At 41.3% G+C, this 25,976-nt stretch overlaps 1 protein-coding gene and 1 non-coding gene across 4 annotated transcripts in view; one reads left to right on the forward strand and one right to left on the reverse strand.

Annotated features, from left to right (window-relative positions):
• The window catches only part of SASH1 (SAM and SH3 domain containing 1), a 913,623-nt gene that overhangs the window by 389,440 nt on the left and 498,207 nt on the right, over positions 1-25,976 (reverse strand). The window lies entirely within an intron of this gene.
• Positions 22,310-22,446, forward strand: LOC114809940. Its single transcript, XR_003757711.1, has one exon. It is a non-coding gene; the product is annotated as a small nucleolar RNA SNORA7 (small nucleolar RNA).

Here is a 25,976-nt window from a genome sequence, read left to right on the forward strand (position 1 = left end):
ACACTTCAAACACCTAGTCCTTTTTCATCTTAAATTTGTACAGCAGTGGTGCTTTATATTAAATTCTTGCTCTTCTTCCTGCTCACGGTATTTATAAATGATTATAATATTTGTCCGTCCACCTCATTAGACTGTAAGCTTATGGAGGGCAGTGATCATGCATGATCATGTGAAGAACTCTTCCAGGAGCTTAGGCCCTCAATAATACCATCGATAATGATGATAATGGTGATGAAGATGATGAAATGAGGGCTGGGGAAGAAAGTTCATTCTGGTCCCCAGGCTGTCCTAGCATAAAAGACTAGAGAAAATAGTACCTGTTTTGGAGTGGTTGTGCTAGTATTTCTGCTGTGGGTTGATTTAGGAGTCAACTACCTTTGAGTCCATCTTGGATCTAACTCCCACAGCAGCCCCTGGAGCAGTCCAGTCTCTGGATTGTCTTTAATAATAATAATTATGGCATTTGTTAAGTGCAGACTAATGGCAGATCTAGGATTAGAACTCAGGACCTTCTGCCTCCCAGGCCCATGCTCTATCCATTAAGCCATGTTGCCCCTGTCTCACAACATTGACAAACATCTCAGTGCCCCCTCCCACCCCTCTCCCTTCTCCCCCTTAAAGAGAGTCATCTAAAGCAATAAAATAGCCTGGATTAGCACCTGGTAATCGTTGAAATAATGACTCTCTCTCGAGTCAATTTAAAAGATCACTTAGGTTCCATTTAATTCTTCTAAAACTTCCCTTGGTATTCAAACTGCTCAGCAATTTAAAGTCCACATTTCATTACTTAGCTCATTAAAATGTTTAACAATAAACAAAATGCTAAATACCTCTCAAAAATTTATAGTTGTTAATAAGCAATTAATAATGTGTAATGGGAATTAAAACCAAGTTAGAAAACTTCTCATTAGATTGACAAATTACCTTTGAGGCCTGACAGATCTCAGTAGATTTTTAGCTACAACAGGCAGCATTACTAAAGAAGCCATATCACCTTGAAATTTAATTCCATCAAAAGATATATGTTGTACAAAAGGTCTTTGAGATGCATTTTCAGGCTTGAGAGGGCGTAAAAGGACAACTTCTCATTTTGTGTGAGTGGGTGACCAGGGGGCAGGGCCACCAAGGCCTAGTGGATAGAACACAGGCATAGGAGTCAGAAGGACATGGGTTCTAATCCCGGCTCTGCCATTTGTCTGCTGTGTGACCTTGGGCAAGTCAATATGGGACAGGGGCTGTGTCCAACCTGACAACCTTGTACCTACCCCACTGCTTAGTACAGTCCTGGTACATTGTAAGCATTTGACCAATACCATAAAAAAAATGAGATACAGACTCACAGATTCAATAAGCCAGGGAGATGGCAATGTTTACCAGTCACCTTCCCTTCCCTCCCACCTCTCCCCCCAAACAGTGAACCAATAAATGGGTGCACTTGCACACAAACACAGAAACATATAGGGAATGACACACTGGGAAAGAAGTTGGATCTTGGCAGGAAGCCTATTACCTAGGGAGACCTAGGTCAGCAATGGCCTGGAACTCCCATTTCCCACCAAGACTCGGGACTGGAGAGAGCTGTAGCCCATAATCCTTTTGCAACTCTGGGATCTTGCCAGCCCCACCGCAATGTGAGGAAAAGGCTAGTGACCCAAATGTCCTCATCATTCTAAGTTCCATGGGGGTGATGTCTTACCTCCAGCCCTCTGGAGTTGGCACCTCTATGCCAGTAAAACTTTTCACCAGCCCACTAACAATTTTCACTGATGCAATCAATTAAGACGTCCTTTGGCAGGAAACTACAGAAATATGATGTTTATGATGTGGACCAGAGCCTCCATTGTTATTAAATATTTTATATGATCCCAGAATGATTTTTAGCAAGACCACTATTTCTTAGGCCTTGAACCTATGAGTCAGTGGAAAATTACAAGGGATATTTATGCTCTAAAAGTCTTTATTCTCTATCTTCCCTGTACTCTACAGTCATGTTTCTTGGGATGATTCCAGAAGAACAGGTAACACCGTTAGCAGTATCTCCACTTTTAGATGAAAACTAGAATACTAGAAGGGAAGGCTGATTTGGAATAGGGATAGAAAATGACTAAAAGATTGTTTCTTAGGAAGACAGGCTCTGCCCAGTGATCTCTGACTGGTGACAGCTCCAGCTGCAACCCCGCCTCCATCCCCACCCTAGAATGGGGCTCTGCAGTGACATGTGAAGCCCTAAGATGCCCACATCCCCACCCATCCTTTTCCATCATAGAACCAGCTTGCCCTCCCTCCCCCAAGCTGGGAACTGCCGAGGGGCCGCGACACTCCTGCCCCAAACCCAGTCCCCAAACTGGATGCTGCAGCCCTGTGTGAAGCAACAGTCATCATGGAACGCCTCCAGCACCCTCCTCACATAACTTCGGGGTTAGGCTCCATGGCAAAACCAATCCTGGCCCCCTGCATTCCCCTGACACCTGGACCCTAGGCATTGGATTTCATAGCAATGATGACTATGGCCATGACTCTCTCCATTCGCCCCTCCTCATGTGGTCTACAATTGGACAATAATAATAATGATTGTGGCATTTGTTAAGCCATTGCTATTGTGCCAAACATGGTTATAAGTGCTGGGGAAATTAAAATAGATACAATACAATCAGATCAGAGTCCTTGTCCCTTATGGGGTTCCTATTTTAAGTAGGAGAGAAAACAGGTATTTAATTCCCATTTTAATAATAACAACAGCCATAGTAATAATAATTGTGGTATTTGTTAAGCACTTACTATGTCTAACACTGTTCTAATCGCTGGAGAAGACACAAGATAATCAGGTCTGGAGTGGGAAAATGTGAATGGGCAAACTGATGAAAGTACAGATCTGCAAGAAAATTGTGCCTAATCCGTGGGCCTTTGGACAATTTCTAAGAAATCTAGGATTGAAAGGAAACAAAGGTACTTAACCTGGAGTGAGTTGGCAGTTTGAGGTTTTTCTACACTACATCTCACTGGGAGTTGGAGGAAATGTTTCCATAATGGAGCTCTCTTTGTTGTTATCAAAAATATCATTAACAAAGTAATAATTCTCCTAAAAAGTTCAACAAACCAAGAGAGAAAATGGCTGATTACAACCATTTTTTTCCACAACAATGGGTTTAGGAATACTAATCAGGTAATCAGGTACATTTATATAAAATGTTGAATCTCTAATATTTCATTCCAAAATAAAAATCTTGAAATATTTAGCATCTATGTCTAATTTGGGGTATTGAATTAATCAAAATTGGTCTGTAGAGAGCATGATGGTGGAATTCACATCAAATAGCACATTACAAGTAAGCATTTTTGCTCATGAAGACTTTTCTTTTTTTATGGCATTTGTTAGGGACATACTATGTGCCAGGCATTGTACTAAGAGCTGAGGTTGATACAAATCATTCAGATTGGACACAGTCTGTGTCCCACATGGGGTTCACAGTCATAATCCCCATTTTACAGATGAGGTAACTAAGGCACAGAGCAGTGAAGTGGCTTACCCAAAGTCACACAACAGACAAGAGGCAGAGGTGGGATTAGAATCCAGGTTCTTCTGACTCCCAGGCCCATGCATTATCCACTAAGCTATGCTGCTTCAATCAATCAATTAATCAATCATTGGAATTTCTGACCCCTTACTGTGCAGAGCACTGAACTAAATGCTTGGGAGACCACAATAAAATACAGTTGGTATACATGTTCCCTGCCCACAAAGTGCTTTCAATCTAGATGGGGAGACAGACATTAATGTAAATACATTAATTACATATATTTATACAAGTGCTAGAGTGTGGTGATTATCGAGTGCTCAAAGGGTACATACAGATCCAAGTGAGTAGGTGACATACCTGGAGGGGGGTAGGGGAACAGAAGGTTAATCAAGGAAGGCCTCTTGGAGTAGATATGACTTTTATAAGGCTTTGAAGGTGGAGAGAGTGGTGGTTGAGAGGGAGAGAGCTCCAGGTCAGAGGGAAGATGTGGGACAGGGATTAGCAGCATAGATGAGATTGAGGTACAAAAGTTAGTTTGAATTATAGAAGTGAAGTGTGTAGACTGGGTTGTAGTAGGAAATCAGCAAGGCAAGGTAGGACGGGACAAGCTGATTGAGTGCTTTAAAGCCTGTAGTAAGGAGTTCCTGCTTGATGTGGAGATGGAGGACAGCCACTGGATGTTCTTGAAGAATGGGGCGATGTGGATTGAGTGCGGATGTGGAGGGAGATGTGAATTTTTAAAATAATAATAATAATAATGATGTCATTTGTTAAGCGCTTACTATGTGCAAAGCACTGTTCTAAGTGCTGGGTAGGATACAAGGTGATCAGTTGTCCCACATGGGGCTCACAATCTTAATCCCCATTTTACAAATGGGGTAACTGAGGCATGGATAACTTAAGTGACTTGCCCAAAGTCAAACAGCTGACAAGTGGCTGAGCCAGGATTTGATCTCATGATCTCTGACCCCCAAGCCCATGTGTGCTCTTTCCACTGAGCCACGCTGCTCTTAGAGTATGGACTGGAATGGGGAGAGCCAGGAGACAGGGAGGAGGGTGATGCAGTAGTAAAGGTGGGAGATGAAAAGTGCCTGAATCAACATAGTAGCTCTTTGGTTGGAGAGGAAAGGGAGGATTTTAGTAATGTCGTGTAGGTAAAACCAACAGGATTTTGTGATGGATTGAATATTGGGTTGAATGAGAGAGCTGTGTGACTTTGGGCAAGTCACTTGACTTCTCGGTGCCTCAGTTACCTCATCTGTAAAATGGGGATTAAGACTGTGAGCCCCAAGTGGGACAACCTGATTACCCTGTATCTACTCCAGCACTTAGAACAGTGCTCTGCACATAGTAAGTGCTTAACAAATACCAACATTATTATTCTGTTTTTGACATTTTTAGTTTGAGATGTTGGTGAGAAGCAGCATGGTGTAGTGGATAGAGCACAGGTCCGGGAGTCAGAAGGTAATGGGTTCTAATCCCAGCCACACCACTGGTTTGCTATATGACCTTGGGCAAGTCACTTCACTTCTCTGGGTGTGAACTTGGACAAGTCACTTCACTTCTCTGGGCCTCAGTTACCTCATCTGTAAAATGGGGATTAAGACTGTGAGTCCCATATGGTAAAATCTGATTACCTTGTATCTACCCCAGTGCTTAAATCAGTGCTTGGCACATAGTAAGCACTTAAAAAATACCATTGTTATTATTATTATCATCCAAGTAGAGGTGCCCTGAAGGTAGGAGGAAATGTGGGGCTGCAGAAAAGGAGAGAGGTCAGAGGTGGAGAGGTAAATTTGGGAATCATTCCTGTAGAGATGGGAGTTGAAGCCACGGGAATGAATGAGCTTTCCAAGGGAGTGGGTATAGATGGAAAATAGAAGGGTACCCACAACTGAGCCTTGAGGGACCCCCAGCTGACAGAGGGTGGAAGGCAGAGAAGGAGCCTGCAAAGGACACTGAGAAGGAACAGTCAGAGAGATAGGAGGAGAAACAGGAGAAGACAGTGTCAGTGAAGCCAAGAATAATGTTTCCAGGAGAAGAGGTGTTCCACAGTATCAATATCAGCAACACAGCTTTGAATGATGTCACTGCACTCTGTTATTTGAGAATATGTGTATAGTTTTATTCTGCTTAGTGAAGAAGCCACTAGACAAAGCAACTGTGCTCAGGCCAAGAAACTTTGCTTAAATAAAGAACTGAAAGATCACAAGTTGAACTTCCCTCCTCTTTTTCCTCTACCACTACTGAATTCTGATTCCTATGACTAGGGATGACTGTGTGTGATTTGAGAGGAGGCAGAATCTGTATTCCTTTGCCATTATTAATGAGTGACATCCTTTCATACAACGTCAGCCAGAGGGTAGATATTATCTTGTGATATGGAAGCAGCAACAGCTGACAATTTAAAGAACTTAAAAAATCCAACAGGCACTCCTTTTCCCTGGATCCCAAAGCAGATGAACAAATAAAATTCTGTGGCCACCCACCTGAGTACCATTCTCCCTTAGAACTATGTCAATTGGGACACTAAAGTGACCAGTCCAAATGGAGCAATGATAGCCAGGCCAAATGGAAGGAGGTCCTAGAATTGGGCAATCCTGCTATCACAGATGAGAAGTCCTCAAGTGTGACATAATGCATGAACACTTCTCTCTCATGGTCCCAGGACTGCTATAACCTTATGGAGAGTCTCCTGAGCCACACATTCCCAATCAGGAGCTGCTATTGGGGGCATATTATAATAATAATAATGATGGTATTTACTAAGTGCTTACTATGTATCAAGCACTGCTCTATGTACGTGCTCAATAAATATGATTGAATGAATTGAATGAATGAAAGACCTAGAAAAACATATACAGCAGGCAGGAACCCATGGGAAGTAAATTTGTTGATGGGGTCAACATCAACCATCTAAACTGACATCCTGGAATCTTTGGTTATTCGATTAAAAGTTAATATTGCCATTTATGTCACTAATTGTTAAAACCAGCACGATTACTAAACTGGATTCTTGGTGAAATGCCATTATAAGCTACATTATCTGTTCACTTCTACATACTCTTTTGATTAATACCCTGTAATGGTACATCGATAATTAAATGTCTCTTTCAAAGTGTCAATGTGCATTATAAAAATCTCTAGTTGGAATCGCATTACATATATCATTTATTGTTTGAACTTATGAACCTAGTTCTCGTTAGGATTTATAGTGACTATTACTATCTATATGTTGGCTATCACTATAGCACTTTGAATATACTATATACTATTTTTGGATCCATTTTCCAAACTAAACCTAAATCTAAATCTAAAACTTCTGGTTTTTTTCCAATTGAAATTTCTTTGGATATTAGGGAATGCTATACAAGTTGCACAGTAGATCAAATATTATTTATCTTTTGTAATCACCACCACCATTCATTAAGTACTCACACATGTATGGTTATTGTACTCATTAAATCAGTGCAGGTCCATAGATCAAAATAAATTAGATTCATGCCTTAGAAAAGTATTAATAAAATCATGACCCATAGTACTAGGTTTGAACTTTCTACTCTCACTATCATTACATGAATGATTTTTATATCTCGGCAAAGGCGGAAGAGCTAACCAAAAATATGTGGGATTATTCACCTGATTATCTTGTATCAACTCCAGTGCTTACTACTGTGCTTGGCACATAGTAAGTGCTTAACAAATACCATAATTATTATTAAAGAACACTGAAATTTTTTTTTTAAATCTACATTAAAAAACTTACTTTTTTTCCCTACTTGATTTGGTATTATTTTAGATTTTGATATCATAGGCTATTTTACTTCAATGTTTTAACATCAGGAATATTTGGCAATAAATATACTTTACACCATGAATCAACCTGCTTCCAGTTGAATACACACAAAGATTTTATTTGAAGTTCAAGGATTTGAAACAGCCTCTGAATTCTGCCTCCACATCTGTATTCAATAACATATGGTAGACAAAGGAGTTCACAATCAAGATTACGGAGCAGATTCTTTGGGACACTTACAATGCAGCACCACTGGACACCACGTTTCCAAGAAAAGGTCTACACAGTCCATCAATCAGTGGCATTCTTTGAGCACTTACTGTGTGCAGAGCACTGTGCTAAGCCCTTGGAAGAATACAACAGAGTTGGCAGGCAAAGTCCCTGCCTGTGCTGAGTTCCGCCTCTAGACTGTGAGGTTGTTATGGGCAGGGACTGTCTCTCTTTATTGCTGTATTGTACTTTCCCAAGCACTTAGTACAGTGCTCTGCACACAGTAAGTGTTCAACCAATACGATTTATAGAATGCATGAGTGAACCTAGTTTTGATCTACCCCTGATGAAACCCTTAATTTCTTGAGCAGTTTCATGAGTAGTCATTATTCGGCAGACAACACTGAATGGCAAGCAAGGTAGGCTCACCAACAACATGAGCCTGGACTCCTAAGCCTTAGTGCTATCTCTAATAATGCTTACCTTAGTGTCACGTTTTGTCTGTTGTTAAATTTCACTGTTTTTTCCTCCACAATATTTTCCAGGTCTGCCGCTCCCTCACAATTCACATGGTTGTTACCTGGCTTCAAGCATTCATCATTTCCTGATCAGTTGAGTCCTACTTTCCAAAAACTAGGTATGGTCAGAAAAGTTAAAAGTATCGGCCTCCTAACTGGACTCCCTGTCCCACCAAATTGTTAATTCAATTATATTTATTGAGCTCTTACTGTGTGCAGAGCACTGTACTAAGCACTTGGGAAAGTACAATGCAGTAACAAAGAGTGACAATCCCTGCCCATAACGAGCTCATATTCTAGAGGCGGGGGGCCGGGGGGCAGGGGGAGGAGAAACGACAGATATCAATACAAGTAAGCAGACATCAATATTAATAAATAAAATTACAGATATATACATAAGTGCTTTGGGGAGAGGAAAGAGTGAAAGAGCAAAGGGAGCAAGTCAGGGCAATGCAGAAGGGAGTGGGAGATGAAGAAAAATCCCTGTCCCCAAACCTCACTCCCTGCAGTCTAGTCTACCCTCTTTTACATGGATCAACTTTCTTCCGTAGCATAGTGGAAAGAGCCCGGGCTTGGGAGTGAGAGGTTATGGGTTCTAATCCTAGGTCCACCACTTGTCAGTTGTGTGAATTTGAGCAAGTCACTAAACTTCTCTGTGCCTCAGTTATCTCATCTGTAAAATGGGAATTAAGACTGTGAGCCTTTGTATTTATCCAATGGTTAGAACAGTGCTTGGCACATAGTAAGTGCTTAACAAATACCATCATTATTATTATTATTGTTAATAATAATAAACACCTCTCCATTCCCCAAAACTCTCTAGTAGGTGTCCGTTTACCACTGAATCATGCAAAAACTCCTAGAAAAAACCCCACCAGCTGGAGTATCAGATGGAAAATAATAACAATAATAATAATGATGGCATTTGTTAAGCGCTTCCTATGTGCAAAGCACTGTTCTAAGTGCTGGGGGGATACAAGGTGATCATGTTGTCCCACGTGGAGCTCACAGTCTTCATCCCCATCTTACAGATGAGGTAACTGAGGCCCAGAGAAGTTAAGTGACCTGCCCAAAGTCACACAGCTGACAAGCGGTGGAGCTGGCATTTGAACCCATGACCTCTGACTCTCCAGCCCGTGGTCTTTCCACTGAGCCACGCTGCTTCTCTAATGGATGTAACAAGACGTGCATTTGAGGTGCTCCCAGAACATGGGGCAGCACTGCGGCATTTGAATCCTGCCCCCTCCCTGCAGCAGAGGGTGAAGAAACCACAACTGGAGTTAGGGCTGTTCTCTTACTGGAATAAACTCCATGGGAAATAGAGACAGTATCTGAGCCTTTATACTGTATCGACCCCAGTGCTTAGGATAGTGCTTGTCACATAGCACTCAACAAATATTACTATTCGAAAAAGGTTTAAATTAGTTATTTAGTTTCTAGTTCTTCCTGAGCATGTAAATAATAATAATAATATTATTCATTAGGCCCTTACTATGGGTCAAGCAATGTATTAAGTGCTGGAGTATTTACAAGATAATCAGGTCAGACACAGTCTTTGTCCCACATGAGGCTTGTAATCTAAGAGGAAAGGAGAACAGATAGAAAACCCCATTCTCCAGCTGAGGAAACAGGCACAGAGAAGTAAAGTGACTTGCCCAAGGTCACACAGCAGGCAAATGGTGGATTCACATTAAAAACCAGTGCTCTTACCACTATGCAATAGTGTGTCCCATAATAATAATAATAATAGTAATCATGGTATTTGTTAAACACTTACTACATGCCAGGCACTGTACTAAGTGCTGGGGTGGATGCAAGAATCCAGTTGGACACAGTCCCTGTCCCAAAAGGGGCTCACAGTCTCAATCCCCATTTTACAGAAGAGGTCACTAAGGCACAGAGAAGTGAAGTGACTTCTCCAAGGTCACACAGCAGACAAGTGGCAGAGCTGGGATTAGAAACCATGACCCGCCTGACTTCTAGGCCTTTGCTCTATCATTCACTATACCATGCTGCTTCCCATGTGGCCAATCACTTTGCCAAAGTAGGTGCTAAGAAAAAAGCAGTAGCAAATACATACTAAATAACATTAGGAAGACACAGTTCCCGACCCCAAAGGTTTAGAATCTAGTGATTGAAACACATGGCCAAGATAGAACCCAGGCAGAAATGGATAAAGAGCATCCCAAGTAACTTCTAAATGGTGAACTGAAACTGGGGGAAATGTAAACAAGGAAGGATGAAGGAACATTTAAAAGATCAGATCAGTTAGGTGAGGTCTGGAATGATGTGGCATAGCTGTGATGGACTGATTGATAGCTGTGTTCATCTAGAGAGGAAGGAAGATTGCTCTTGCATGTGGCAGTTGGGTGACCCATTGAGAGTAGTGATTTCATCATGATCATTATTATTATTATCACTAATAATAATGGCATGATAGAAGAAACTGTGCAGGTTTTTTTGAGTCTTGTCTCTCACTTCGTCTTAATTTTGGATGGTCATGCCTATGTCTATGCCTTCAATTAATAATAGTAATAATAATGAAAATAACAGCATTTTTCAAGTGCTTACTATGTGTCAAGCACTGGACTAGGCACTGGAGGAGATACAACTTCAATCAGATCATTCATAATCCCTACCTGTGAAAAGAGAGAACAGGTATCAAATTCTCATTTTCAGTTGAGGAAACTGAAACATAGACAAGTTAAATGATCTGCCCAAGGTTACAAAACAGGCAAGTTGTGGAGCTGGGATTGGAACCCAGGTGGCCAAATGGCCAGTTCTGTGCTCTTTCCATTAGGCCATTCTGCTCCCCCAGCCATTCGGTACAACTCTCCACTCTTGCCTCCTGGCTGTCTACCCCTGAAAATTGGACCCACAAAATCCCACCCCAATTTCACCCCTGTACTCAATCAAAAAGCTAAGGCTACATGAGAAGCAGCATAGCCTAATGGATAGAGCACGAGTTTGGGAGTCTGAAGGACCCGGGTTCTAATTCCTTCTTTGCCGCTTGTCTGTTGTGTCCATTGGGCAAGTTGTTTAACTTCTCTGTTCCTCATTTGTATAACTGGGATTAAGATTATGAGCCCCACGTGGGACAGGGACTGTGCGCCCCATGTGGGACAGGGACTGTGTCCAACTTAATTTGCTTTTATTCATTCAATAGTATTTATTGAGTGCTTACTATGTGCAGAGCACTGTAGTAAGCACTTAGAATGTACAATTCGCCCACAGATAGAGGCAATCTCTGCCCAGTGATGGGCTCACAGTCTAATTCAGTGCTTAGTACAGTGTCTGGCACATAGAAGGAGCTTAACAAACACCACTGAAAAAGTCTGCCCTTATTATGTCAGCCACCTCTTAAAACAACTGAACTCATAAACTGCACAATGAAGTGTCACAAACAAGCATTGTTAAATAAAAATTACTTCTTAAATGATGAAGATTTTAAACAATCATAAAAATAATGGAAAATTAAACTTCAGAAGACATCACTCTCTTTTAGTGGAAGAACTAATAGAGCTCATGGCATGTGGTCAGCATCTATAAATACTTAACTGATACGCCAATGTCTTTCCAAGTCCAGTGTTTTTTTTCTTTAAACTGTCACTGAGTCCAGACTAACTCCAAAAGTCTAGAAAGAATAGCTTCAAAGAAATAAAAACTTAGTCTGGTAAAACTATTCAGAAAGTTTTTAAAGAGAGATTACATTTCCACCTTTCTGAATCTACGATAACAGAGCCATTCCAATTTTCTGTTGAAACTGCACTTCATTAAGCCTCTCTGAACCCCATGGCCATGGCTAGATGGCATTCACAGTCTTCTGGAAAGAGTGCTAGCCTGCAAATGAGTAAATCTGGGTTTATATCCTGATCTTTCTACTGCTGAAATTTGGAAACCTGGGCAAGTCTTTACCTCTTTTTGTCTGGTTTCCCCAGTGGCAAAACAGATAAAATTGCTTTCCTTAAGCTATACATTGTTTGCTAGACCAAAAAAAAAGTTTCCAATTTCAGTTAATCCATTTTTCCTTAGCAGTCACTGTGTACTCTGTACAAAATTGCTATTGGTGGATATAGCACCATATGAAGAAAGCAAACAGTGCTATATTGTTTGATGGCTTAGGAATTTTTCATTTGTCCCTTAGCTCTTTCTGCCTCTCAGTTAGAGCAGACTGAGCAGGAATCTCACGTCACATCATGAATAAATTATGAGAGTGATTTTAAGGAAAATAAGGATGTGGGAAAACAGGAATGCTGCAATAAATATTATTATCCCAATGAAAAGAAGAAATATCAACCATTTTTTCCCTCCTATATCTATGATACAAAAGTTATCAGCTATACTTGGTAGAGGCATTGCCATTTTTACAGTATGGGGTAGTTAAATTACTGCCTGTATAACTTTTCAAAAGAAAAAAGTGCCAAGAAACTAGAAACAGTGAAGGATGAAATGACTGAGAATGTTCTGACAGAAAAGAGAAAAGTAAAATTCAAAGTTCAGGCTAGGCTGCTTATATTAACTGGCATTTGCAACACTGTTAAAAGGTACTGCAGTCAGTGTGATACCCTGAATCCTACACACGGCTTCCATTATTCAGGACAACAAAGGGCGTGGTATATGGAGACTGAAGGCAATAAGAAATCATGAGGACCTGAGTCCCTATCTTGAACATTCTAAACACAGTAAAAAAAATCAATCAATCAGTCAATTGTATTCATTGAGTGTTTACTCTGCAGAACACTGTACTAAGCATTTGGGAGAGAAGCAGAGTTGGTAGACACACTCTCTACCCAAAAGGAATTTATAGACTAGAGGGAGAGTCAGACATTAATATGAATGAATAAATTACGGTTATGTACATAAGTGCTACAGACTGATGGAGGAGGGAATAAAAGGTGCGAATGCAAGTACAAGGGTTGTGCAAAAGGGAGTGGGAGAAGAGGAAATGAGGGCTTAGTCAGGGAAGGCTTCTTGGAGGAGATGTGTTTTTCATAAGGTTTTGAAGGTGGGAAGAATGAAATCCAGAGAGAAGGAAGGAAAACCTGGGTGAAATCTGTAGTTTTAGCTTTTCCCTAAAGCCTTGAAGGAAATTTCTCCAAATTATATGAATGCAGGAAGGTCTAAAAAGTCATGACGGAATCCTTTTCTCTTCTGTAAGGGAAAGGGCCATGGACCTGGGAACTGTTCAAAAGAGGGACTGTGGCATGTATGTCTTAGTTGGCTTCAACACTGTCATTAACGGTACTCAGTGAGCACATAAAATGTGCAGAGCACTGGCATAGATGCTTGAGATACCGACAGAAGAAGTAGGTACTATTATCCACCCCGAGAAGTTTACAATCTAACAAGGAAAACAAACTGATATGAATTCAACCAATTCATTAATGCATTTGATAAAAACAAAGCTAAAGGAGCTTGTGTGAAGACTAAAACAATAAATAAATGTACTGGGCAAAAACTGTGCACATTGTAATTGCTCAGTATATGATTTGGGATGATGATGATGACAAAACCCACAAATTATTCAATGGGCTGGAATGAGGGTGGATGGAATCTTTTGGACTTAAGTTATGGGAGAGTCTGTCTAATAAATCAATTTAGTTAGTCAACTCGTAGAATTTTTTGAGCAGTTATTCTGCATGATTTGGGAAAATACAATGAGTTGATAGACATAATCCCTGTCCTCAAGGAGCTGAAATCTGATAAGCTCCTGAGCCCACCGCTGCATTCACTTGTCATGTCCCATATCTCCACCTTGAATTTTCTTCTTTCCATTTTCTTTCAAAAATTATAGCCATGTTTATTAGCAACTTTACTTATTTAATGCTCCCTCTATAGCAAAAAGGAAAACTGTTCATCTAAGGCCCCTTGACTATTTGCTCTTCCCTTTTCCTTGTTTTAATTAACAACTGCTCAATGCCCCAAGGGCTGTCCTTAATTAAAAGATTGTTTTTTAATCCTTCAGGAATACCTAGAGGAGAATAATCTTTTTTTTTCTTCTTATGCTTGAATTTTTTTGTCCTTTTTCCACAGTAAAATTTATGACTGAAGAATCTTGTTGTCGATTATGTAAATGCGAAACTTGTTATTATGGAAAACAAATCCTCTTAATGTTTTATTAATACACCTTCTCTCTAGAGTTTGCTAAAGGAGTCTTCACTTTGTAGAAATGAACTTTAACAGAAAACAGCGGGAAAGTCATCAGCTCACATAAAATGTAATCATATTTAACAAGGTAAGGTTTTCTCTACCATTGTTTGTTTGAGGAAAATTTTAAATGTGTCAGTGTTAGCCAGATAGGAAAGAGAGATAGTTTATGATGGTAACTGGATGCTAAATTCACAACATCTTTAGAATCCACCCCACTGCTGCATCTAGCTACCATGCAGACTCATTCAATTGTATTTATTGAACACTTACTGTGTGCTGAGCACTGTACTAAGAACTTGGGAGAGTACACTACAACAATAAACAGATATTTCCTGCCCATAGTATATATGTGTGCAGAGCACTGTACTAAGCATTTGGAATGTACAATTTGGCAACAGATAGAGACAATCCCTGCCCAACAATGGGCTCACAGTCTAAAAGGGGGAGACAGACAGCAAAACAAAACAAGTGATCACGCATCAATTCCATCAAAATAGATAAATAGAATCATAGATGTATATACATCATTAATAAAAGAGAATAATAAATAATATATACAAATATACACAAGTGTTGTTGCGAGGGAAGGGGGTAGAGCAGAGGGAGGGAGTAGGGGGAATGGGGAGGAGAGGAGGGGCAGAGGAAAAGAAAGGGCTCAGTCTGGGAAGGCCTTCTGGAGGAGGTGAGCCCATTTATCATATTCCACCTTATCTACTGCCTATGTTTGCCTTTTTGCTGACCTCCCTGTCTCTGGTTTCTTCCCTCTCCAGTCAGTGCTTCACTCTGCTGCCCCGATCAATTTCCCTCTCTGAAAAAAAAGTTCACCTTATGTTTCCTAGTCCTTTAAAAGCTCCAGTGGTTGCCCATCCACCTTTGTAGCAAAATTGTTATAATTTACTTTAAAGGCATTTAATCAGTTCTCTACCTTCTACCTTACCTTGCTGATCTCCTTTTATAACCCTACAGACACACTTTGCTTCTCTAATGCCAACTTACACTCCTTACCTCCATCCTGTCTTTCCTGCGACCAACCCCTTGCATATGTCCTCCCTCTAGCCTGAAACTCCTTTTCCACTCAAATCTGACAACTACCATTTTCCCTACCTTTCACCTCCTATTGAATCACATCTACACCTAGAAGCTTTCTTTCCTTGACTAAACCCTCATCTCCTGTATTTGTCCTCACCTGTGCCCTTAATGGCTATAGCCCCTTCTAGTCTCTGTGTTCCTTGTAAGCAGGGACCATTTCTACCAACTCTATTGCACTGTACTTTCCCAAGCACTTAGTACAGTGCTCTGCACACTGTAAACTCTCAATATATGCCAATATATGCCACTGATCGATTAACTGATTAGTGCAAGCTTTCAGGTCTATAGTTGGTGCTTTATAAGATATAATTATTTTGACCACCAATGGAAAATTGTTTCCCTTCAGAATAAGAAAAAAATGTATTAAGAGATTATAAAGGGACCAAAATGATTCCAGAGGTGACCTAATTAATGAAAAAAAAGAATAAAATAAAATACCCTGTAGTTTTATTGAAGGCCATAAAGTGTCTTGAAGTGACCTATTTCTTGCAATAAAATAGTGTCGTAATGGTGGCCAGAACTGATCAAGAGAAATCTTTCCTTCCACTGTCAAGGGCAACAGGAGAGGACTATAAAAAATTGTTCTTAGGTTTACAACAATCTGATCCAATTTCTGAATAAAACTCCACTCCCTATGCTTGAATATCAGTGGGGGCACTATTTACCTAGAAAATAATACCTTACTGCTACAGGCTCTTGTTATAACCCGGCTAGACTACTGTGTCAGCCTTCTCTCTGATCTCCCTTCCTCCTCTCTCGCCCTGCTCCAGTCTATTCTTCACTCCGCTGCCGGGCTCATCTTCCTGCAGAAACGATCTGGGCATGTCACTCCCCTTCTTAAACACCTCCAGTGGTTGCCTATCAACCTCCGCTCCAAACAAAAACTCCTCACTCTAGGCTTCAAGGCTCTCCGTCACCTTGCCCCTTCCTACCTCTCCTCCCTTGTCTCTTTCTACTGCCCACCCCGCACGCTCCGCTCCTCTGCCGCCCACCTCCTCACCGTCCCTCGGTCTCGCCTATCCCGCCGTCGACCCCTGGGCCACGTCCTCCTGCGGTCCTGGAATGCCCTCCCTCCTCACCTCAGACAATCTAATTCTCTTCCCCTCTTCAAATCCCTACTTAAAACTCACCTCCTCCAAGAGGCCTTCCAAGACTGAGCTCCCCCATTTCCCTCTGCTCCCTCTACCCCTCTCCGAAGCTAAACCCTCTTCTCCCCCCTTCCCTCTCCTCCTCCCCCTCTCCCATCCCACCTCCTCAGCACTGTACTCGTCCGCTCAACTGTATATATCTTTACCATCCTATTTATTTTGTTTATTTTGTTTAATGAGATGTACATCACCCTGATTCTATTTATTTGCCATTGTTTTTATGAGATGTTCTTCCCCTTAACTCTATTTATTGCCATTGTTCTCGTCTGCCTGTCTCCCCCGATTAGACTGTAAGCCCGTCAAATGGCAGGGACTGTCTCTATCTGTTGCCGACTTGTTCATTCCAAGTGCTTAGTACAGTGCTCTGCACATAGTAAGTGCTCAATAAATACTATTGAATGAATGAATGAATGAATATACTTCTTTTAGATAAAGTGATAAATTGGCCTTTGTTTAGGGCAATTGATGTGCTCCAGTGGAGAAGTACTGGGCTCTTAAACAATTGGAAGTACCATGTCTATCACTAACAACTGTAGTAAAGCAGGGCCAATATTTCTATGGTCTAATTCATCGTGGGCAAGGAATGTTTTAGTACTGTGGCTCTTCAGGATGGAACAAATGCTGCAGAAGCTGGAATCAAATTACTGTATGAACTTACATGAACAGCAGTGTGACCTAATGGAAGGAGTACAGGCCTGGGAGTCAGAGGACTTGAGTTCTAATCCTGGCTCTGCCACTTGTCTGTAGAGGAATCCTGGACATGTCACTTCACTTTTCTTGCCTCAGTTTCCTCATCTGTAAAATGGGGATCGAATACCCGATCTCCCTCCTCTTAGGTTGTAAGGCCCCTGTAGGACAAGGACTGCACTCAACCTGATTATCTTAGTATCTACTCCAGCACTTAGAAGAGTGCTTGACACCTAATAAGCACCTAAAAAATAACAAATAATTATTATTATTGTAATCTCCTCCTTTGCATAATTGTCCCACCCCAATTTTTGAGGAGAAAATACGTTATTTTTTGTAGCACATAATTGTAAGTAGTGGCAGCCGTACATAACGGAGGAAAGGAGGAGCAGAAGGGTGAAATGCTAGCAAGGCAAAATGGGAAGCTGGGGAGAAAATTCATTGTGTGCCTAGTGTCTCAAAGGCCCCCTTACCTTCCACTTCCTTCTCCCTCCTTCTTTCCAATCTCCTCTCCTTTCTCTTCCTCCCCATAATGCTAGTCTTAATTCTTATATGATTAGTATAATAGCCCCACCTCTGTTCTAATGCTACAAAAATTATGCAAAAGAGGGAAGCAATTATGCTAATAAATGCAGTATGCTTCTGATCCAGGGGGATAATCTTTCAACTCAACTAAGCAATGAGCATTATCAAAAATCACTGTGACAGTCACCCAGGAAATGCTGTATACTGATAACTTTGTTCTTCATGATAATACACAAGACAACTTACAAATGATCTTAGATCATTTCTCAGCATTTTCCCACTGAGTGGACTGACATTGAGCCAAGGAAACCTGAGGTAATGAGTCAAGAGCACCCAGGAAATCCTACAAACAGCCAAAGATTTTTATCAGCAGCATAGATCTCAGGCACCTAGGCACCTTACAAGCCCACACTTGTGAGGTAAAACAAAGGCAAAACAGAATTAAAAAGGCAGCATGACTTTCTAGAAATACATACACAGTGGTTGGCAATCAGCTTTCTCCAAGTTGGAGCTCATCAATGCTGTGAGCATCCAAACCTTTTATTACACTGGGAGCTCTGGCCTACCTGTGAAGACACACCCAGCATCTAGAGTAGTTTCATCAGTGCCATCAACAAACTAGAGTCAACATCAATGGCGGGAAACGTTGAGTAGCAAAGAGACTCTGGAATGCAGTCAGTTCACTAGCACTAGCAGTTCACTAGACAGCATGTAGAGAGGATAGTTAAACAGCTGCTTTGTGGTTCAATGAAAGGGGGCACATATGCAAACACAGAGGGCAAAATAAATAATCTAAAGACATTCCAAGCTTCCTGTGAGCAGGTAACATATCTTGTTCTCCTATTATTCTTTCCTAAGCACTAAGTACAGGGCACTGCACTCAGCAGGGGATTAATATGTTCCATTACCACAGCTGCATAATGAAGCACAGTTCTGAACCATGAGACATAACAATGGACTACTGAGAGACCACTGCAACAGGAAGGTCAGCTGGGTGAGCAGTGATTGAGTGAGAGGTTGGTCTCCTTGAGTGGAGGCCTTAAAACATCAGGATTCCAAGAGGCAATTTCAAAAACTGTGCATGATACAGAAAATAATTGCTTGGTCATGTCTTAATCTTTTCAGACACATTCATTCATTCATTCAATTGTATTTATTGAGTGCTTACTGTGTGCAGAGCACTGTACTAAGCACTTGGAATGTACAATTCGGCAACAGGTAGAGACAATCCCTGCCCAACAATGGACTCATAGTCTAAAAGGGGGAGAGAGAAAGCAAAACAAAACAAATAGGCAGCAATACCATCAAAATAGATAAATAGAATCATACATATATACACATCATTAATAAAATAGAATAATAAATAATATATACAAATATACCCAAGTACTGTGGGGAGGGGAAGGGGGTAGAGCAGAGGGAGGGAGTAGGAGGAATGGGGAGGGGAGGAGGGGTGGAGGGAAAGGGAGGGCTTAGTCTGGGAAGGGCTACTGGAGGAGGTGAGCTCTCAGTAGGGCTTTGAAGAGGAGAAGAGAGTTAGTTTGGCGGATGTGAGGATGGAGGGCATTCCAGGTTAGTGGTAAGACATAGGCCAGGGTTCGACGGCGGGACAGGCGAGAATGAGGCACAGTGAGGAGGTAGTGGCAGAGGGGCTGAGTATACGGGGTGGGCTGTAGAAGGAGACATGAGGTGAGGTAGGAGGGGGTAAGGTGATGGAGAGCTCTGAAGCCAAGAGTGAGAAGTTTTTTCTTCATGAGAAGGTTGATAGGCAACCACTGGAGGTTTTTGAGGAGGGGAGTGACATGCCCAGAGTGTTTCTGTAGAAAGATAATCTGTGCAGCGGACTGAAGTAGAGACTGAAGCGGGGAGAGACAGGAGGATGGGATATCAGAGAGGAGGCTGATGCAATAATCCAGTTGGGATATTATGAGAGATTGTACCAGCAAGGTAGCAGTTTGGATGGAGAGGAAAGGACGGATCTTTGCGATGTTGCGCAGGTGAGACCGGCAGGTTTTGGTAACGGACTGGATGTGTGGGGTGAAAGAGAGAGCTGAGTCAAGGATGAAATGGGTTTTCACTGTCAGTAGCACCTTCTCTGAAAGTGAAAGGCTACTGCTGATTTTGAGGGGCCAGTGACATAAGTGAGGTGAAAGAACTTTAGAAAAACATAAGTGCTCTATAAATTCCATGCATTGTTGTTCAATGTCCTTTTCGTAAAAGCAAAGCTACTGACTGACATTTGATCCATAATAATAATGTTGGTATTTGTTAAGCACTTACTATGTGCAGAGCACTGTTCTAAGCGCTGGGGTAGATACAGGGTAATCAGGTTGTCCCACGTGAGGCTCACAGTTAATCCATGTATATGGGCATTGATGAAAAGGTGGAGGTGGATTTATTATTCAACTTTAGGTTAAGCACTAAGCTTTCATGAGAGTTGCTCTATTATCCAAATTAGTTCAGCAATATTAGCTAACTTTTTAGGGAGGAGTTGGTTAGCTAATTTGGAAGTGACTGAAAAGTTCTAATGTAGAAAGTAAATACTGAGCTATGTTTTCTGTTAAAATGGTTACGCATTTTTGAGTGTGTGTGCGTGTGTGTGTGTGAGAGAGAAAACTAAGATTTTCCTTAAAAATAAGAAAAATGTAACTACACCTCTGAAAGAGACCACTTGACCAATTTACAGACTTGGAGATTTTGCTTTGCCTATGACACCATTAGAGCTAAAATTAAATTGCCAAAAAATAATTACTAGCTCTATAAATAGTTCTTATCCCCTGGCAGCACTATTTCTATCTAAATAAACAACAAACCTTAATTCTAGCTGATTAAGCATTGCATTTTTGAAAGAAAAGGGGTATGGGAGAAGAAAGGAATAGGACGTGACCATTAGAAATGGTGAGGGCTTGCTTGGAGTGGAGAACCTGAAAAGACAGCAACAAAAAGCAAAATCTGAAATTGTGTCAGTGACTGCACATATATATATATAATATATATATCAGATATAGCCACAGAGGAGTCAATCTTTATAGGCACATTTTGTGGAAAGGAAAACCATTCACATGGACCTTTTTTAAAATCTTACCATCAAAAGTAGCATGGCCTTGGGAAAGAGATAGGGAAAGCCTGGGAGTCAGAGGACTTGGATTTTAATGCCAGTTCTGCCACTTTCTTGCTGTGTGACCTTAGGCAAGTCATTTCTCTGTGTCTCAATTTCCTCAACTAAAAAATGAGGATTAAATACCTATTCTTCCTCCTACTTAGGCTGTGAGCTCCATGTGGGATAGGGACTCTGTCCGCTTTATTAACTTACATCTACCCTAGTGCTTAGAGTAGTGCTTTGACACAAAGTACTTAACAAATATCATTAAAAAAAGCATCATGTTTAAATGCTATCTGACAAAGATATAGAGAAATGCAAAACACCCTATCTAGGCACATACATAAATGCACCCTCAGTTTCTCTGTCTCCTCACTGCTCCTCTTTTACTTTCTCAGACATCTTTATTCGACAGTCTCTTGGTCACACCATGTTGAATCCATGTACGTTAGTATTGCCCTTCCTACTGATGTCTCTCACGTCCACCACAATTGGAAACCAGACATTTGCCTCCCAAGCATGGAATTAGACTCTTCACTTTCCTTGACCCAACAATCAGGTTGTTACAAAATTTTTTTACTTTTGTTTTTTTTCCCTCCTATGCATCATCATAGTGAAACCCCTAAACTTGGACCTCTCATCTTTTCTTTTCCTGGGCCTCTTTTTCTCTACCTTTTCCAAATAATTACCAAATCATTTTCCTCATTTTCCATTTGATGCCTTTGTTCTCACAATTAGCTATAAGAGTTTTCTAAGTGTCCCTACCCTCTTTCTTTACCCTCTCTGTTGGTTTTTCTCTGGCCTTCTTTCTTTTAATCACTTCCTGAAATAATAACATACTTCCTAGTCATCAAATGTTTTCTGCCAACTTTCCTTCCACTCAAATTTGAGCCCCATTCCTATTCAACTCCAGGAAGCATTTCCTATCTCCTATTTCATTTGAAAGCTACAGTTTGCTTTACTCATTAATCAAAACTTGAGAGCAGGTTTTACTGGATTGGGTAGGCAACTTGGAAAACCTGCAAGCTCAGAGAAAATGAAATCAGAACACTATCTTTCAACTTCTCTCCAGTGATAGGAGATACAAATCTTCCAGTTGAGAATAAACCTGAAAAGAAAGATTTTGCTACAAATGATAGAAAGGAGGCATAAAAAGATGTCAGGGAGGCAGATGGATTATTGCTATTCCATATTTGCAACCAGAAAACAAGGTCAGCATGCAGCTCTCAGTGTGAAATTGCATGTGTTCCATCTATTTCAAGAGATCTTGCAGAAGCGACTTCTGTCTACTGATCTCACCTCTTCATCCCTTTCATTTAGATAAACTCTCCACCTCAAAGAAACTTCCCAAGGCCAAGGATTATAAACATATTATTTTTATGTACATCTTCCCCCACTTATTTTTTTTTCAAATGCAAGTTACAAGGCAGCATGGCCTAGTGGAAAGGGCACAGAACTGGTCACCAAGAGACCAGGATTCTACCCTACTCTGTCCCGGCAAGAGCTCTACGGGCCTCAGAGGGCTCATTTCCTCATCTATAAAATTAGTGTGAGATGCCTGCTCTTCTCCCCTCTCAGGATCGGACCTGGAGAGTTTCCAGTATTCTACCAGTCTTGACTAGGAAAGGGAGTGTCAACAGAGGCATACTCATTCCATTTCTAGCTTGGGCAGTGGCTAGCGAGTGGAAGGCAATCTGCTACATGTCAAAACTCATCTGTGGGAGTATAATGGAAGAGAGTTGAGGGCAGAGACTCAAGTTTACTGCATGGAAGAAAGCAATGGTAAATCAGTTCCGCATTTTTACCAAGAAAACTCTATGGATACATTACCAGAACGATTGCATATGGAGGTGAGACATTCTGGGAGAGATGAGTCCATGGAGATGCTTTGGGTATGAGATGAGACGGCAACAGAAGACAAGACAAGACCTGTTCTTCTTTCCCCTTAAATTGTTTACCCCATGAGAGATGGAAATGATCAGTTCTGCTAAATGCAGTAAGGGGGTTGTGAGTTCATTCATTCATTCACTTGTATTTATTGAGCACTTAATGTGTTCAGAGCACTGTACTAAGTGCTTGGGTGCATGCAATACAACAATAAACAGACATATTCCCTGTCCACAATGAGTTTACAATCTAGAGTACCTAACTGCTTAGGTGGCTTGTGAGGGGATCTAGGGAGTGGAAGAAATAATCAGGGAAGGCTTTCTGGAGGAGATTTTAGAAGGGCTTTGAAGATAGGGAGAGCTGTGTTTGGTCAGATATAAAGTGGGTAGGAGTTCCAGGGAAAGGGGATGAAGTAAGCAAGAGGTCACCAGTGGGAAAGGTGAGAATGAGGCAAAATGAGAAGTTCAGTTGTCTTTGTGCATAGCACAGCACTTATCACATGGGAAATCACTGGTAAATACCATAACTAACCCAAGAGCACAGAGACCTTTTCATAGACAAGTGTCCAATGAAATTGAAATTGATAGGTTGGAAAGAACAAAATGGAAATCATTGTTTTCAGCTTTAGATATTCCTGGTTACTTGTATGGATTAATAAACTATTTTAATATCCTGCTTGTGGGCTTCCCTTCTCTTGGCTTAGTTCTGGTTCCTCTTCTTTTCTCCATTTAGTCACTTGAAGATCTCATGTGCTTCTATGGCTTCAATTGCTGTCTCTGCAGTTAATTCTCAAACCTACCTCTCCCTGATCTTTCTCCTTTGCAGTCTCACATTTCCTCTTGCCTTCAGGACAGCTCTATCTGGATGTTCCATGGACACCTCAAAATAAACATATCCAAAACAGAATTCCTCATTGTCCCACCCAAGCCCTGTCCTGTCTTTCCCATCACCGTAGGTAACACCATTAGCCTCCCAATATCACAAGTCTGTAAAATTGGCTTTATCCTAGACTCACCTCTCTCACTCAATCCACATATTCAATCTGTCACCAAATCCTGATATATTCTCCCTTCGCAACACTTGGTAAAATCAGCCCTTTTCTGCTACTATGCTCATCCAAGCACTTAACTTATCTCACCTTGACTTTGGCATCAGCCTCCTCACTGACCTCGCTGCCACCTGTCTTTCCCTAGTCCAGTTTTTACTTCACTCTGCTTCCCAGATCAGTTTTCTAAAAAAACACCCAGTTCATGATCACCACTCTTCAAGAACCTCCAGTAGTTGTCTGTCCACCTCCACTTCAAACAGAAACTCCTTATGATTGGCTTTAAATCACTCAATAAGCTCGAACCCTCCTACCTTACCTCGCTGATTTTCTTCTACAACCCAGTCTGTTCACTTATTTCTCTAAGCCAACTTACTGTTCCTTGATCTATCTTACCACCAACCCCTTGCCCACATCCTCCCTGTGGCCTGGAACACTGTCTCCTTTCACGTCTGACAGACCACCTCTCTCCCTTAAAGCCTAATTAAAATCACATGGCCTTTAAGGGGTATCCTCTAATTAGGCCATTTTTTCCCCAACTCCTTCTCCTTTCTGCCTCATCTACACATTCAGCTCTGTTGAGCACTAGATATTTACTCCACCCTGAGCCTCACAGCACTTATGCATATATCTGCAATTTATTTAATGTCTGCCTCCCCCTCTAAACTGTGAGTTTCTTGTGAGCAGGGAATAAATCTACTAACTTTATTATATTGTACTCTCCCAGTTGCTTACTTCAATGTTCTGCACACAGTAAGCACCCCATTGACTGATTATCAAATTGAATATCCTACCTTGACTCCTGCACCAGCCTCCTCGCTAACCTCTCTACCTCCTGTCTCTTCCTCCTTCAGTTTGTAATTCATTCTGCTGCCCAGATAGTTTTTATAAATATTGTTTAGCCCCTTTATCTCCACTCCTCAAAAACTTCCAGTGGTTTCCCATCACCACTAGCATCAATCAGAGACTTCTTACCAGTGGCTTTAAAGCATTCTTTCTCCTACCCAAACCTCACCAATCTACTATAAGCCAGTCCATATATTTCACTCCTCTAATGCCAACCTGTTTACTGATTCTTGATCTCATCCTCCCTCCCAAACCCTGTCCTCTCCCTGACTTTGTCATCACTGTGGATGGAACTACCTTCCTTCCTTCACAGACCCACAACCTTGGTGTTATCCTTGACTGGCTCTCTCATTTACCCGACACATCCAATCTGTTACCAAAACCTGCCAGTCTCACCTTCATAACATCGCCAAGATCCACCCTTTCCTCTCCATCTGAACTGCTACCTTGTTATTACAATCACTCATCATATCCTGACTGAATTACTACATCAGCATCCTTTCTGATCTCCCAACCTTTTGTCTCTCCCCACTTCATTCTATACTTCACTCTGCTGCCAAATTATTTTTCTACAGAAATGCTCTGGGCATGTCACTCCCCTCCTCAAAAACCTCCAGTGGTTGCTTATCAACCTTTTCATGAAGCAAAAACTCCTCACTCTTGCCATCACCTTGCATCCTCCTACTTTACCTCCCTTCTCTCCTTCTACAACCCACCCTGTAAACTCCGCTCCTCTGCCACTAACCTCCTCACTATGCCTCGTTCTCACCTGTCCCACCATTGACCCTTGGCCCACATTCTGCCTCTGGCCTAGAATGTCCTCCAATCCAAAAGAAAATTACTCTTCCCCCTTCAAAACTTTATTGAAGGCACATCTCCTCCAGGAGGCCTTCCCTGACTAAGCTCCCTCTTTCCTCTTCTCCCAGTCCATTCTGCATCACCCTGACTTGCTCCCTTTGTACTTCCCCCCTTCCCAGCTCCACAGAATTTATGTACCTATCTGCAATTTATTTATCCATAATTTATTTATTTATACTAATGTCTCTCCCCCCACCAGACTGTAAGCTTTTTGTGGCTAAGGAACATGATTACTAACTTGGTTATATAGTTATATTGTACTTGTCCAAGAGTTTAGCACAGTGCTCTGCACATAGTAAGCACTCAATAAATATAATTGATTAATTTGTTAAGCACTTATTATGTGCCAGGCCATGTCCCAAGCACTGAACTAAGCAGTAATTATAAGACAATCAGAATGAACACAGTCCATGTTCCACATCAAGCTCAAAATCTTAATATCCATTTTACAGATGAAGAAACTGAGGCACAGAAACGTTAAGTGACTTGCCCAAGGTCACACAGCAGACAGCAATGGTGGGTTTGGGAGTAAAACCTTGGTCGTCTAACTCCCAGGCCCATCCTCTATCCACTGGTTCATACTACTTCCCTTCCTTTGG

Source organism: Ornithorhynchus anatinus, chromosome 2, assembly GCF_004115215.2.
Source record: "Ornithorhynchus anatinus isolate Pmale09 chromosome 2, mOrnAna1.pri.v4, whole genome shotgun sequence".
NCBI classification, from domain to species: Eukaryota; Metazoa; Chordata; class Mammalia; order Monotremata; family Ornithorhynchidae; genus Ornithorhynchus; species Ornithorhynchus anatinus.